We start from the raw sequence: 16,495 nt of genomic DNA on the forward strand, positions 1-16,495 counted from the left end.
ATATATACACAGAATATTTCGACAAGGCTGCACTCTTATACATGCACCTCAGTACACAATTACCAGTACAACACTGTTTTTCAAAATAGAAATGCAGATATATATAAACTCAATATGAGGATATAAATTACACAGCATATTTCATACTAAGAATTGATTTGGTTTTCACGTTGGATGAGAAACTCCACTATAAAAAATGCACACCTTCACTGTAGTCTCAAGAAAGCATATACCGTGGAGGTTGTTCTCTCGACGCGCGTTTCAACGCTGCCGCCTCTCACGTCGTGCTGCCGATCAAACAGCGTCACCATGTTTTTACGACAACCTACTCTCTACGACTGCTACGTTGGGTATTTTGTTAGCCTTGCTGATCTCCCATCAATATAAAAAAAAACTTCCCCATACAAACAGAAATCGGCATGTAATTTCGTGAATGAGCAAAGCAGCAAGCCATACTGCCGTGAGAACTCAGGCATTTTTCAACCGCAGCGCAAGCAACAGGTCGTTAATTCGCGCGTTTCTACCAGTGGTAATTGCTCGCAATCGCTGCAATTTCTGTGGATGCCGATACGGCTGAATACCCAATAAAAATACCAAAAATAAAATAAAAAGTAGGATACAAGCTTTTTCACAACGAAACCGAAACAAAAACTGGTTGTCACCGCCAGGTGGCTGCCGGTAGCTGTTTTTCTGTATAACCCTCATGGCGGTTCGGGTGCTGCGTCGCGTTCATCGCGCTTCGGCGCTTGCTACAATTCGCTACTTGGATTGTGAGCCGTCGTGAACTGTGTTGTGGTTTGCGTGTGTTTCTTCTTGCTCAAGGGTGCACAATCGCGCAGTGCTGTCGACGTAGCCTATTCGAGGCAAAGTGTCATTTTTCTGGTCTCTCTAACTTTTCAGTCTGTGCGCTTCTTTGTGTAGTCCAGGATGGGTGTCCAGGCACAAAGACGCGCGGGCAGTGTCGCGGTGGAAATGTTCCAAATAAGGCCCGGAATATTTTCTTCTGTGTGACTACGTGGTAGAGAGTGCCGGCTACGTAGCACTCGTGCTGAAATCTCACTGGTTGGTGTAGTGCCCGTGACACGAAGGCAAACAGCGTTCTGCACGACTACGCAATCATCTGAAAAGGTAAGCAGTACTCGTGCATTATCCGAAGCATATAATGCTGGAACGGTGACCTGTCGTACTGCTGCAGTATTCGTGTTCAATGCTATAAAAAGCGTTTAAGGCGCTTTTGTTGTCGCCGCGGTGAGTTGCTCTGCCAAGAATTGTCGCTGTCGGTACTTGTTTTGGCGAAGGGGATGCGACCGTGCGTGCGCTAGCTTTGCATGATTTTGGTATGCGCATGTTTGCGCGTTTTGTTTCTTGTTGAGCACAGATTTGTCCTCGTATATGCCTCGTTCTACGCGTTTCTGCCCATGCTTGTTCACACCACCGCGCACGTTTCAAGGACCGGCACTTTGGCTGTGCGTAAAATGTATGATTGTCTTTCAAGATAGCGTTAGCACTTTGAGGGGGATTGAAACACTTTTTATTCGCCGCGGTTTTTGCTTGGCCCTAGACTGTTGAACCTTAGGTCGTGGGGTCGATCCTCATGGCAGTAGCCGCATTTCGATTTAGGTGAAATGAAAAAAAGAATGCCCCTGTGCTGTGCGATGTCAGCTCACGTTAAGAAATTCTAGGTGGTCTAAATTAATCCGGAACCCTCCAATACGATCAGTGCCCATTTTCCGCATCTGAATTCAAACCCCACTATAAAGAAAGCACTGTCTCAGGTTGCAGTTACCAACGAAAGTTAATTTCCGGCCGTCAGGATCTAATTTTTAAATGAGTATGTGAAGATTTTTTTTTTTTTATGATACCGATAGCGTTTCTGGCTACCCAGAGTATAGGATCTTGCATTTTGATCACTCTGCTGTTTGAAAATTGGTTTCTGAGGAAAACAAGTGACGCAATAATTGTCTCAGTTATTACGATGTTTATCTACGCTTTCGAACGCAGATTTGTTTTGCTCATAGCAAGATTCCTTTACTAGTGCTAGGGGAACTGATGCATTTTAAACAGGGTAGTTTTCCTTTGTATTGAGGCGTATACTTGGGCAAGTATATTTTTCCTGATCTTTTTACATTCATGTGATATTCACTGTTGGACCGAGTTCGCATGCTTGTTTTTGTACTCCTGTCATAGTGATAATGGGAAATTGGTATCCGCAGGTGGCGCATCTGTCTTCCAGTCCGAGTCAATGGCATGGATTTTGTGGCCACCAGATGAAGTCAAAAGCTGTGTTGTAAGTTGTTACTGCATTGTGCTTTGTTCTTGTGGTTGCCATGAAATGTTCTCTTACTTTCATTGCTCTTTTCCTTAATGCTACTGCTTGGAGCAGTTTGGATAGCTCTGGCCTGATATGTTTACATGTTTATATGAGTAATATTAGTTGGCTGTCAGAATGGGCCGGTTGCAGGCCATTTGAAGTTTTACATTCAATATTGCTCGTCTTTTAACCGTTGCATTCTATGCATGAAGTGCGAAATGTCTGCATGTTTTTGGCTGCATTATGTGATACTATTTGACTACGAATATTAACATTATGATGCATGTGTGTTAACTTAAATATGTGTTTTTATGCCACTCATCGCAGGTCACAGATGTAAAAGAAAAAGTGCACACATGAGAACTGGTTTCATTACTGCTGCCTTGTTTTTGCTAAGCATGGAGAGCTGAGCTAATTGGTTCTGGGTAGAATTATGAGACATCATTCCAGTGTACAAAAACACATGAACGAAGAGAGTAGACTCCATAGACCCCATACTTCAACTGAGGTTGATTTCACAACATGAGCTTTTTACATGCAAAGTGGTACTAGTGACCCCTGTGGCTGAAAAGTGTTTCCCCGACCAGGTAACAATTATTCAATGTTGCAAAAACAAAAACATAGGCGTAAGGTTAGCTTGTCACTCAAGTTGAATGCATTGGCGTGACTAAACATTGCCTACCTGGCTGACCCAACACACATTTGCGTTGAGATAATCTATTTCTTTTTCTGCCTGCCTGCTCCAGTCGCCTTACTTCGGCATTGACGCTGTCACGACTCTGTGACAGCATCAATGCGCAAGTAAGGAGACTGGAGCAGGCAGTTTTCACAGGAGAAATTGTAGCCTTAGTGGTAGAAAGCCAGGTTCGAGAGATGAAGTGTGCTGGGCAGCGCAAGCCGGAAGACAACGCACATTCGCAACAGTGACCTGTCATTGTGCCGTATTGCCATCAGGTGTCACACCGCCTCAAGAAGGCCAGTGACAAACAGTACATGTTGTATTTTCAGCTTGGGAAAGCTGGGATGCATGTGCCACCTGATAAATGACGTTACGAAAAAGCCTGCCTACAAAACTAAGCACACCAAACCCAGGTAACAATTATTCAATGTTGCAAAAACAAAAACATAGGCGTAAGGTTAGCTTGTCACTCAAGTTGAATGCATTGGCGTGACTAAACATTGCCTACCTGGCTGACCCAACACACATTTGCGTTGAGATAATCTATTTCTTTTTCTGCCTGCCTGCTCCAGTCGCCTTACTTCGGCATTGACGCTGTCACGACTCTGTGACAGCATCAATGCGCAAGTAAGGAGACTGGAGCAGGCAGTTTTCACAGGAGAAATTGTAGCCTTAGTGGTAGAAAGCCAGGTTCGAGAGATGAAGTGTGCTGGGCAGCGCAAGCCGGAAGACAACGCACATTCGCAACAGTGACCTGTCATTGTGCCGTATTGCCATCAGGTGTCACACCGCCTCAAGAAGGCCAGTGACAAACAGTACATGTTGTATTTTCAGCTTGGGAAAGCTGGGATGCATGTGCCACCTGATAAATGACGTTACGAAAAAGCCTGCCTACAAAACTAAGCACACCAAACCCCTCGTTAAACATGAGGTTGACATGGTGTACAGCATCCTCCTTGCCTGTGGCAAACATTACATTAGACAGACGAGGCTTGCATCAATGAACGCTTGCTTGAACATTGCAGGACAGCTGATTCATTAAGTGGCAGAGGTCATTTAGCTGAGCACATTCGCCTTTGCTCGCACAAGCGAGCATGCAAGGCGTTTTTGAAAGAAACACATGCCTTGTGCAAGTTTAGCACTTGAAAGGGCTGGGAAATTTTTTAAGCCTTTTGTATCTCTGTTGAAAAAGAGAATTACGTCAGCAGCCCTTCTGCAGCGCTCCAGAAAAAGAAATAGATTATCTGGAGGCAAATATGTTTGTTGGGTCAGCCAGGTAGGTGATGCATAGGCGTGCCAATGTGTTTAATGTGAGTGGCAAGATACCTTTACCCCTGTTTTTTTGTGTTTTGGTTTTTGCCGTCCTGAATAATTGTTATCTGGTGGCGGAAATACTTTTCAGCCCCAGGGATCACTAGTACCCCTTTGCACATAAAAAGCCTGTGTTGTGGAATAAACCTCAGTTGAAATATGGTGTCCATGGAGTCTACTCTCTTCATCCGTGTGATTTTGTGTGCCGGAATGATGTCTCATAATTCTCCCTTGTTTTCAGTGAATAAGGAGGGCTTCTGGTGTCTCTTTTTTTGTATGTGATGGTTATAACAAAGTGGCTACCCATAAACTGTCATTTTGGGCTTAATTGAAGGATCCTTGGGAATTTGTTTGACAGCATATTCCATGGGCACTTTCTTGAGAAAAATCAGTTATTTGTTTCCCATTTCACTGCATTAACCATTGCTTCTCATCATGTCTCGAAAGTCATTGATAAGCACAAGCTTTCGAGTACCTGAGGGCTGTGTGAGAAGCCTTCTGACATACTTTAAACTACTGAGGATATCTGAAGACAGATTTTACCAATAATTGTTAGCCAATCCAAACCTCTTGGTTCTATCCCTGACAACCTGAAGCTGACCTGTCAATAATTAAGGCTGGAAACCGTTCTGATCCCCAAACTGTTCTCCTATTTTATTGATGTGCATTTTGCATGAACTGTTAGAGCACGAAATGAGTCCGCATATTACTTGCCACCATAATTCAAACTAATATTTCTATACCAGTCATCACGGCTCCCATTCTCTTTACTAATGTGCAATCCAACTTTTTGAATTCACAACAGATTTTCACCCAAATTTAGATTCTTTATTTTAGGCAAGTGTCATCGACTTGAATTTCTCCAAAGCTTTTCATGTTTGTCATTATAACCTTTTAGCTACACTCTCATGCTTGAGCCTTCATTCTTTGATATTAGTGTAGATTCATTGCTTCCTGTTCTACGGCTGGCCTTAAAAAACTATTGTACTTCTTCTCTTATGAAGCCCAGCATATCAATATGCAAAATCATAAGGCGTCCCTCATCCTGAGTCACTTTGGGATGTTAAACCCCCATAAACCAAACCAAGCACATTACTAAAGTACATTAATATTAGCCATTCAATAACAGTCTTTGTCTTTATGTCCCAACCTTGTCTTTATGACTGCATTATTCTGAAGGATGCCCCTACTATCTCAGCTTTTGCAAGACGGATGAATGGTCTTGTTTGTAATTCATCGTGTCAAAACAGCGCAAAGAAGAGAAAGATGAGGAAGGAATGCGACGGTGCGAGTGCTGACTTTCAAGAAGGTTTATTGGAAAGCACATCAAAATATATACACTGTGGCCTAAAAAAAGAATGAAGAAAGGGCGCCTTGTAACATTCACTTTGGATCTGTCAAAAACAAAACGAAAGTTGAATATGAAGCATTTAAGAGCATGAACTCTTTCTTAGGGAGCGATAAAGAAGGTGTGTTAACACATTGATTGCGTTTTTTCTACAATTTCAGTGGCCTCGATCATCTCATGCACAAACTTTTCTGTGTCTGTCTAGCACAATGCAGCACAAGAAATTACGCCTCACAGCATAAAGGATGTGGCAAACGATCGCAGTCGCGACAAGGAAACATCAGATTCCCCCTGCTAGCTTTGTTCACATCGTAACGGTGGTCTTTTGACCTCTCATTGGCACCTCTGCTAGTTTCTTGCTGAAGTTGATACATTAGCCAGATGGTTCAACTTTAGATTATTACATAGTTTCTTGGCTCTGGACATTGCTATTAACAAATCAGCTGTTGTGTGACACTTGAACTCAGAATTAACTGCCTCCGTTGCCTTGGACAGAAAGACGCCTTTAGACATGACCACAAAACCACCTTCTTTATCAGCAGTTGAATGCGATAGGGCCCACCGTCTTAAACCCGTTACAGTTCAGCCTGCGGGCAAGTTCCTGGCATGGTTCAAACCACGACACCCCATCAACCAACGCCCCCTGAAACACACCTGTCACGCTCAGGTCCAGGCACAGGAAGGCAAGACGTCAAAGTATGGCAAACAGCTCCAGAATAGTCCTCTTCGAAGGAACAATGGCAAATTTTGGCCCGTATATGCTTCAAGCAGCAGACGAGGCAGCAACTCAGTGTCAACATTGTGCACCTTGTTTTCAGACACTCGTGCCTTGGCTTCTCTGCTCCGGGCTAGTGAGCGCAAAGTGGCTGCAAAGTGGCATTCCAGATGGCTTTCACCTGGTCAACGGTGCGTGACACCGTCAACCAGCCACTCCCTGGCTTGTTTTCAGGCACAAGAGTTTGACAACAAGGTGCACACCTTCAGCTTGGAGTCGCTGCCTCGTCTGGTCCTTGAAGTGCTTATGGACCAAAATTTTCCGTTCCTCCGAAGAGAACTATTGTGGAGATGCTTGCCATGGTTTGACGAGTTGCCTTTTCCACGCACAGACCTGAGTGTGACAGGTGTGTTTCGGGATGTTTTGATGCAGTGTCACGGTTTGAACCCTCTTTAGGAACTTGCCCACAGGCCGAACTGTGTCGTATTTAAGAGGGTGGGCCCTCTTGCTTTCAACTGCTGATAAACGGTGGTTTTGTGGTCGTATCGAAAGGCGCCTTTCAGTCCAAGGCCACAGATGCAGTGTATTCTGAATTTGAGTGCCACTTACTATCTGATTTGTTAAAAGCAAAATCCAGTGCCAAGAAACATTAACAATCTAGAGTTTAACCATCAGGCTAATGCCATCAACTTCAGTAAGAAAAATTGTCCAGCTATCTTCTTTACCGCAAAGACCCATAAAGGTGACTGCTCCTTGAGGGTTGTAGTTTAAGAGAATGGAACCTGTCAGAAACAAATCGCCTTCTCTTTGCGACATAAAATTAAGTTGCTGAGCATTGATGACTCCTCTCGTGTAAGATCTGCAGAGAAAGTAACGCAGTTTCTACACAATAACTCTCGCACCAGTTTCATGGGGTGCTATGTTGACATCAAGGATTTATATTACGCCATCCCTCAATCAGGATCAATAATGTGTTGAAGAATTCATTAACCTAAATGGAGCAGTGGCATTCCAAACGTCTCAGGCGTTTTGGTGAATAATTTTGTCGCACTTTTAAGCTCATACCTTCAGTCCATCTTTATTACATTTCAGAATAGCTTGTTTTTGCAAAAAAAACTATTAGCGCCGCTGTTACGTGACTTATTGCAGGATCTCCAATCCTGACGAAGCATTGTCTAAGGTGAGAGAGGAGTTCAGTCAAAGCCTCAGTCCACTTTGAATCACCACTGAAATTATAGAGGATAATATGTCATCACATTTATTGGATCTCAATCTTGGGTGGTTACACTTGTTGGGCTTACGAGCCAAGGGAAAACAAGCTACTTTTACCATTTTCTTCGGTTCAGTCTAAGCTGGTCAAGAGGTGTCACTAACATTTGCTTCAAAAATTCCTTAATGAAATCCTGTTTGATTGCCATGACATCCAGTTTTGCCCAGCTCATATGCCGTTTGTCCTTTACTGGATATTCAGAACCTTTGTCAGTGTCTTTAGCCGATTGCTTTAAGCAGAAGTTGAAACATTCTTTTTGTGCCCCCGTCGAGACTGTAACTCCCAAAAGGAAGTTTGTACGTACCTTTCCCTACATCCACAATTGGTCGCACCGGTTAAATAGGCAGTCGAGTTGGCGTCGATATTGTTTTTCTAACCCTATGAAGTTTCAGTACCTGTAGTCAACCGAGATTATCCATCAGAGTCTCTTCGTGCACTGCACAGAAGACATAGTGTGTTCGAACGCCTTGAAATGCGGCTATGTTTACATTGGGAAAACAGGCAAGTGTGTCACTGAGAGGTTTAAAAGACCACCACGACGATGTGAACAAAGCTTGCGGGAGAACTTTGATGATTCACTGTCGCAATTGCAATTGTTTGCCAGATCCTAAACGCTGTGAACCGGAATTCATGTTCTGCATTTTGCCTGACAGACACAGAAAAGTTTGTGCGTGAGATAATCGAGGCCACTGAAATTTAAAAAAAAACCGCAATCACTGTGTTAGCACACCTTCTTTATCGCTTCCTAAGGAAGAGTTCATGCTCTTAAATGCTTCTTTGTCAGTTTTTGTTTTGTTTTACACTCATGCAATGTGGTTGACACAAGGTGCCCTTTGTTCGTTGTTTTTTTAGGCTACAGTGTATATATTTTGACGTGGTTTCCAATACACATTGGCGATAGTCAGCACTCATGCCATCATATTTATTCCTTCGTTGTCCTTGTCTTGTCTGCATTGTTTTGTCACAACGTATTGACCTCCTTTCCCACCTCTAGGGTTAATGGTATGGAGAAACCTTAACCAGATGCAGCCCCACATACTTGGAGCATGTCACGATACATGCTGCTGGCACCACAAGGGCACTCGGGTTTATCAGGAGATGTCATGATCTGTGTGCTCTTGCCATGCTGCGCAGTTTATGCATAAAAATTTTATTGATTCCAAACTGAACTATTCCCTAGCTCTTTCAATTTTGCACCAAACTGTTTGATGCTACACCACCAACTCCCTTTAATCCAACAGCGACACTTGGTACAGCATATGTGTAATCAGTCATCTCATTTGACCACCAGACATCACTGCATAAAAGGGGAAACGCTCGTTTAGGTGTGTTCCATATACTCTACAATACTTTTCCACAACTTAATGTTAAATGTTGCTGCCCCGCTTCAGACCAGGATGCCATCACAACTAAATCAAGAAATTTTTCCTGTTCCCATTGAAGAATAAATCAAATCAAAGTTTATTTCCCATCTAGCACTACAGATGGAGGAATCGTAGAAAAAAGCTGCCCTTGGGCAGCTTGACGAGTCTACAATCCTTATTATTGACAGGGAGGCAACACAAGAGTTTATACAATTTTAAAAAACAAGCACATTAAGGAAGCACCGGAGAATACACGAAACAGCAATATGTATACATAATGAAACTTAAACAATGTTATGAAAAACAAATTATGTAGTTCATGACGTGAAAAAGAAAACAAATCGAGGTTAATGTGGATATACCTATTTAGAAGAGATGGAAGTGTGTACTGAAGGCATTCCCTACCAAGATTTAGTCGAGGTGTTGGCACTGTCCATTCTTCGCCACGTCTTGTTGGATAGACTGATTCTTTTTTCCTTAGTTCTGCAAAATTTTTAAGATTTGTTACATTCTTCTTGATTTCTGTTTTAAAAGTAACACTGAGGCGATATTTATAAAGATTATGTGCTTTAATAACTCTGGAACGACAAAAGAAAGCTGCACTGGGATGTCGGAACGGTAAATTATATGCATTTCGGAGATATCTTTTTTGCATTAAATGAATACGTTCAAGGTTAGTGAATGTTGTAGTGCCCCACACCAACTGGCAATAGTTTAAATGCGGGTTGAATATTGAATTGTATACCAGCATCTTAGTTTTTGTGGGAAGTATGTATTTTAGACGGCCTATAACACCAGTGATTTGAGCTATTTTTTTCAAGATATAATTGACATGATAATCCCATGACATACTGGCAGAAAATATGACCCCAAGGCATTTAAACTGCTCAACAATTTCTACAGCCCGCGAGTTTAATATAATATTCTCGTGCAGTGGGATAACTTTATTTTTCGGCCTAAATATGACAGCTTTGGTCTTACTCTCATTTATTTGCATCAGGTTAACTGCAGACCAGACCTCAAGAGGCATTGTGGCATTACATTGTTTGATAAGTTCATGAACATTTTCACCCGAAAAAAATACGCTCGTATCGTCTGCATAGATGGAAAACTTTGTATTATCGCTAATGTTGACAATATCGTTTCGGTAAATATTGAAGAGTAGAGGCCCTAGCGTACTGCCTTGGGGGACACCGTAGAAGAGCGGCTTCGGTTCAGACTGTATACCATTTATGTACACCACTTGCTGTCTAAACGACAAATAAGAACTTAACAATGAGAGCGCTTTTCCTCGGATACCATAGTAGTGTAATTTATTTAGTAAGATTTTATGATTTACCAGGTCAAAAGCCTTTGAGAAGTCCACAAATACACCAATGACAATAGATTTGTTTTCAAGTTGCTTTATTATATATTCCTTTTGTTGGAGTAATGCAAGTTCAGTGGATTTGCTTTTGCAGAAGCCAAACTGAAATGGTGTTAGCAAGTTAAATTTATGGATGAAATTTGACATTCTTAGATGCAGCATTTTCTCAAATGCTTTCGAAAACACTGGCAAAATAGAGATTGGTCTGTAGTTGGCGAGGGCGTTGCGATCTCCTTTTTTGTAAAGAACAACAACTTTTGCTAATTGCATTTTTTCCGTAAAAACTGCAGTTTCTAAACAGATGTTAAAGATGTGAGCAAGTATGGGAGCAATTATGTCAACTACATGCTTGACTGGCCGTATTTGGATATCATCAATGTCACAGCTACTGCTATTGTTAAGATTTGTTATCACCGACACTACTTCGTCTACCGTGACTGGGTGCAGAAAAATTGTTTCATCATTCTGAATTCGAACATATTTGCAAGCGTCAGATCCGGCAGCACGTGTTATAGCACGGGTAGCCAAGCTCGTTAAAAAAATATTGAATACATTAGCCAGTTCGACGCCAGAAACTTCCTTTCCATCAATATTTAATTTTGTTAATGCAGTGCGTGAACTGTCCCGCTGCAGAAGTGTATTTAATTTCGACCATAGTACACCATTTCGAGCATTCTTAACATCTAGAAGTGACACGTGATAGGCTGTTCGTGCAGACCGCAGTTTTTTAGTCAATTTGTTCCTATATTTCTTAAATACCGCAAGGTCCTCAACCTTCCGGCTGCTCAAAAATTTTCTGTACAGCTTGTCTTTCATTTGTATTTCTCCGCGAACGTTACCCATGGCTTGCGGATTCTGCGACTTTTCACGCGTGTTACAAGAGGAAAGCAGTCGTGATATATCTGTTTACAGCAATCGACAAACGTATTATAGGCAACATTTGCATCATGAAGTTCAGCTATCTTACTCCAATATACTTTCATGAGCGCATCCCTAAAGGATTTCAATGATGATTCTGTAATAGCTTGGTATGTGATTGATGTGGACTTACTTCCTATTGTACTAGTGTTCTCAATGCAAGCCAACACAGGAAGATGGTCACTAACACAACAAGATAAAACACCAGAAAAAGCATTCAGCTGCATAGAGTTAGTAATAAGTAAATCGAGAACAGAATGGCCTTCGCTTGTGATTCTACCTCACCACATTTTCATTGCATGTGGTCCCTCAAAATTATGGAAATAAGTGATATCGCTTGGAGCATTGACACTGGTTTGTTTTACCTTTTCTTTGCTGCTGTTTTTATTTTTTGCAACTGATGTATCAATGGATTGTATGCCTCTTTTCGTAGTGTATCGTCTGCGACATCTCAGCTGTGCTACTGCAGTCACCCTTCTGATGTTACCTTTATATTGTCCCTCTTATTAATACCCCACTAAAAGCCTTCAGAGGACAAAAAACGATGGCTTTTTTATTTTGCTCATTATGGCACACGTCAGGCTTATGTTTAGGGATATAGGAGAGGCCTTTGTCTTGCAGTGGTGCTAGTTATGCTGCTGATGATGGTACTTAATGACGAGCATATGATATATTGAATAAGAACCTCAAATTATTTTTCTTTTTGAGTGCGAATAGCTTCAGTGGTTCTTGATTTAGGCTCACTTTATTCCTGTGGCCACAATACTTTTTTAGCACTCTAATACTGGCAAGAATAAAAACTTGTGGATCCTAATTCTTTCATTTCAATCTTTTCTGCAGAGTGCATCGCCCAGTTTTCCCAAGCCCTCATGCACCGGTGGTATGTTGGGGAGGAGGGATAACCACAAACTTGACAGGACTGAAGATCGAGAAGAGGACAGGACGAGCGGTGGTACATCAACAAGGCTGTTTCATGGGGCCCAGCTGCATTGACAAGTGGCTAAAGAAGAGCAAGAGGAGCATGAACACAAAATAAAACTGGCTGTAGGAGCTTCATCTATTTTGAATTTTGCTGTCTCATTGCGACAGACATAACATTGCTGCATGGCCCCTGCCCCAACATCTCCCAGTCATTCCAACATGCCCAGTCATTCCAACATGCCCAGTTATTCCAACATGCCCAGTCATTCCAACCTGCCCCAGTCATTCCAACATGCCCAGTCATTCCAACATGCCCAGTTATTCCAACATGCCCAGTCATTCCAACATGCCCAGTCATTCCAACATGCCCAGTCATTCCAACGCATTTTCCATTACCATAATCCACCAAGGTTTCCAGTGTTGGTTTCCAATATTTACATCATTGCCTTTTTTTCCAATAGGGAACTGCGAACATATTTCTTTTTGTTTTCATCTACGTGCGAAGTATGTGGTCATTTGGTCATATTGTTTAACGGCGCATAGTCCGCTTTATGAGTAAGCTGATTCGCTATTTTTGAGTGGCACAGCTTAACTTCACAGGACTACAAAAGGAGATGGTCAATATACGCATATACATATACCAGGTGTTTCAGCAAAGGTGAACCAATTTTTTTTTTTTTAAGATAGGCTCTTTAGGTACGAGGGCGGCTTCTGCGGCTCTTCTGCGGCACAGTATAAATATTTGGGCCTATGGATTACTAACAACCTTTCGTGGTCAAAACACACAGACGCTGTAGTAGCAAACTCAATGCGGAAACTCTTTTTCTTTAGGCGCTCACTAAAGTCATCCCCACCTAGTTTTCGTCTATTGGCGTACAATTCCCTCATCCGTCCGTTACTAGAATATGGCGTAATCATTTGGGACCCTTTCACGTTAACAAACATTCAGAAATTAGAGCGAATACAGCATAAACTAGCTAGATTTGTTTTTAACTCACATGGCCGTGCATTTGTAAGTGAGCTCGTGAAGCGAAGTGGGTTACCCACCGTCGTTAAGCGCAATCGTGTTCGTTCATTAAAGTGTTTGTTCCAGCTTATAAAACGACATTCGAAACTTGGTACTTCTAGTTATTTTTCTTACTCCTCAGGTTATAACACGAAACAAACGCATGCACTAAGAATAACTCCTTTGAACGCGCGAAATAACTGCTTTAAATATTCTTTTTTTTCGAGGACAATTACAGAATGGAACAAACTTAATAGCGAGACTGTTAATCATAATTCTTTACTGCTGTTTGAAAAGTGCCTATAAATGTTGTGAATTTGAGTGTGTTTATATGCTTTTATTTTGTTTTGTCCCACCCTGCTGTGAACTGTACTAGATCGTAGTATCTATAAATAAATAAAAATAAATAAAAATACCTGTGTCGGCGGACCTCAGAAAACGTGTAAGCAATGTTGACTATCTTACTCCTAAAACATTTCTGATAATTCATTTTTTAACTATAACAGGTGCAAATTAGAGACTTATAAACGGTGGTTAGGAACGGTCATATCAGTTTCTTGAACTTCGAAAAAGCCTTTACCCTCGCATCGGTGGCTCGTCAACAGTTGGCAGCATCGTGCGAAAATACATGTCGTTTCGAGAGCATGCAGGCAAAGCAACTCCTCCAGTACACGCAACTAGTCGAAAAAGCGAAACCTATTAGAAGCCACACTGGCATGGGAAACAGCGTTTTACCAATTCTAAAAGTATGAAACGGCTATTACTAACCACCGGCTACATGTCTCTAAGTACAACCAGTGGCCTAACTGTTTTTGTTAAAAAGTTAATTATGAATTATTCGTTAAGCTGCTAACTAACATTATGGCAGCCGGTCGGGTTTCCACAAGAAATTTTATCAGCAGAAGAAACAGCCCAGCGTCCGTACCGACTCATGGTGGCGCCAAACGATAGCAAGACGGGATTTTTCAAGCTACAGTGCCAAGTTGCAGCAAGTGCCCCTCTTGAGCGGTTTGTTTGAATACCAGGCGCAGTGGCGCAATAAACAAAAATGACCTATTAATGCTGGGTAATGACAAAATGCACATATTCGACGCAGAACCGAGGTTAAATTTCTTCGTCTTCCGCGTTTACCTTCCTTAAAATAAGGGAGTAATTACTCATTGCCATCCACCCCAAGCGCAGCCATATGGCGAACTTGTTAATGCTTGACACACATGTGAAGAGATTATTTCCATCCCCATCATCGTTAAGAGTAAGACTGAGTGCATTCCCGCACGTTCTCTTTGACTTTCTTAGGCGCCGGCAGATATCCGTTCTCGGAAGCCGTAAGTCCTCGTTTTGTTCTACTCCCGTAGTAAATTTCAGGTTCTCTTTCCTCGCACCAGAGGTGCCCCGCCAGAGACGGTTTGTACAACTGAAGGCTGAAGCTCTTCGCACCAGGGGTGCCCCGTCAGGGACGGTCTTGCGATGAGTTGAGATGCAGGGGTAAGGCGAATACTTGAAGTTTATGTACAGATATTTACAGCATATACAAGTTTAGGCACTCGAGACAAATTAAACAGTGAAAAGTTACAAAACAACAAAAAGGCGGAACTGGCTAACACTAGGGGACGCCCCTACTCGGCATAGCCTGAGATGCATAGCATCTCGCCTTAGCGCAGAACCTCGCTTCCGGCTCTGGGGCCCGATTTTGAAGCCCTAAAGGCCCGGCCCACATTTGGTAGCTTGCAATCATGTTGCACTCTTAACATGATTGGCTCTTGAAGGGCATGGCCAGCCCTCCGGGTTCTACAAGGTAAAACACCCTCTCTACCACAAAATAAAGACAAACACAAATACACATTCGTGCCAGCACGTGCGCGAATCGGTATCGCGGGGCGGGGGACACACGTACTTCCCGGCGCATTCGCGAGCGGCCGCGTTCCGAGAAAGGAGACGCTTCGCTTTGAGCACCCCCAGCCGCGTTCCGATGATCTCGCGTACAATAACGATCCCTTACAAGCCCTTCCCAAGATTCTACAAAGGGCTCAAATGCCACTTTTAGAATTATTAGAAAGGGATCGGTACAGGTCACAAAACCACCCTGTGGGTGACATACCGCAGCTACACTAGCACTGGCACCAAAAGAACTAAAAGCAAAATAATGCACACGGCCATTACCAACACAACATTACGCAAAATGCTTACGGCCACCAAGAAAACATAAGCAAATTGCAAACTAAAATACACACAGTGGCATGCCTGCCGTGCGCCGTAACACGGCGTCCAAGTTGGTGGGTTGCACCCAATTCACCACCTCCAAGTACACACTCGTCCTCGCGAATGGGCACACATGCACACAGACACTCGCAACCGGAGCATCATTGGCATTCGTATTGGGTCCGTAAGCGGCCACGTGATCCTCCTTAGTCGCACCGCGCGTCCCTGCATGCGTTCGAGCCAACAGGTGTCTCGATCGACACGATTAACGCCTAATGGCCGCTACGCTCTTTAGACTGGTGCCACAGCGGGGGCCACAAAGGGCGCTCGTGTTGTCGTGTTTGTTCCGTCCTCGTGTTTTTTCCGCGCTGTTTTACCATGGATAAGAACTCAACAGCTGGTGCCCTCCAGGATCAAACACGTCCCGGTTCTCGATGGGTCCAAACCCCTGATCACACAACGCACCTAAGGGCAGGCTCTCTCCGGCGCGCCGGTACGAACCGCGTGCTGTACAAGGAGCATAGCCCCTGGCCCGTCCAAACATATCAGTACGGTCAGTCTTGCTACACTTGATTTGGCGACCTGTAGCACGGAGCGTACTGTTCCTCGCACCGACTTTCAATTTCAAAGCCTCGCCCTTGCCTCCTGGTACTTTGCCTCGCTTCGAGCTATTTGCCTCGTTCCTGCAAAGGCAAACTTTGAAATTGCCGCTCCCTACTTTACAGGCGCTTGCCGGCTTCACGGCACCATCTGACTCTGAGGCTGTATGAGGTGACTAGTAGTCACTTGATCCGAATTTGCCTTGAGTCAAGTCGTCACGCATTTCCTTATCCTCGAAGGACCTGGTCGGACACCCATCGGGTGCGTTCGACAATTGCGCGGCGCTCCGCCCGGTAGGCGCAACAGGCCCACCTCCGTTCTCTGGCTCGGATGGAACGCTCATTCCATCAATAATGCTAAGGGGCCCTTCATGCCCTATGACCGACACAGTGTGCCGTTCCAGCAACGCTAGACTTTCTCCTGTCACTAGCTCCAGAATCTGACATCTGTCGTCGCTGGCCGTTCCCTGCTGAGCTAAATGCTCTTT

General features: G+C 43.3%; 1 long non-coding RNA gene across 1 annotated transcript; it reads left to right on the top strand.

The window, feature by feature from the left end:
* Positions 1-245: 245 nt before the first annotated feature.
* LOC149356259 (uncharacterized) lies at positions 246-12,338 on the top strand. The gene is made up of 3 exons (XR_016289806.1): positions 246-1,128; positions 2,214-2,287; positions 12,123-12,338. It is a non-coding gene; the product is annotated as an uncharacterized LOC149356259 (long non-coding RNA).
* Positions 12,339-16,495: the final 4,157 nt, after the last annotated feature.

The sequence above is a fragment of the Amblyomma mixtum genome, chromosome 3 (genome assembly GCF_055824585.1).
Source record: "Amblyomma mixtum isolate Tamu chromosome 3, ASM5582458v1, whole genome shotgun sequence".
NCBI classification, from domain to species: Eukaryota; Metazoa; Arthropoda; class Arachnida; order Ixodida; family Ixodidae; genus Amblyomma; species Amblyomma mixtum.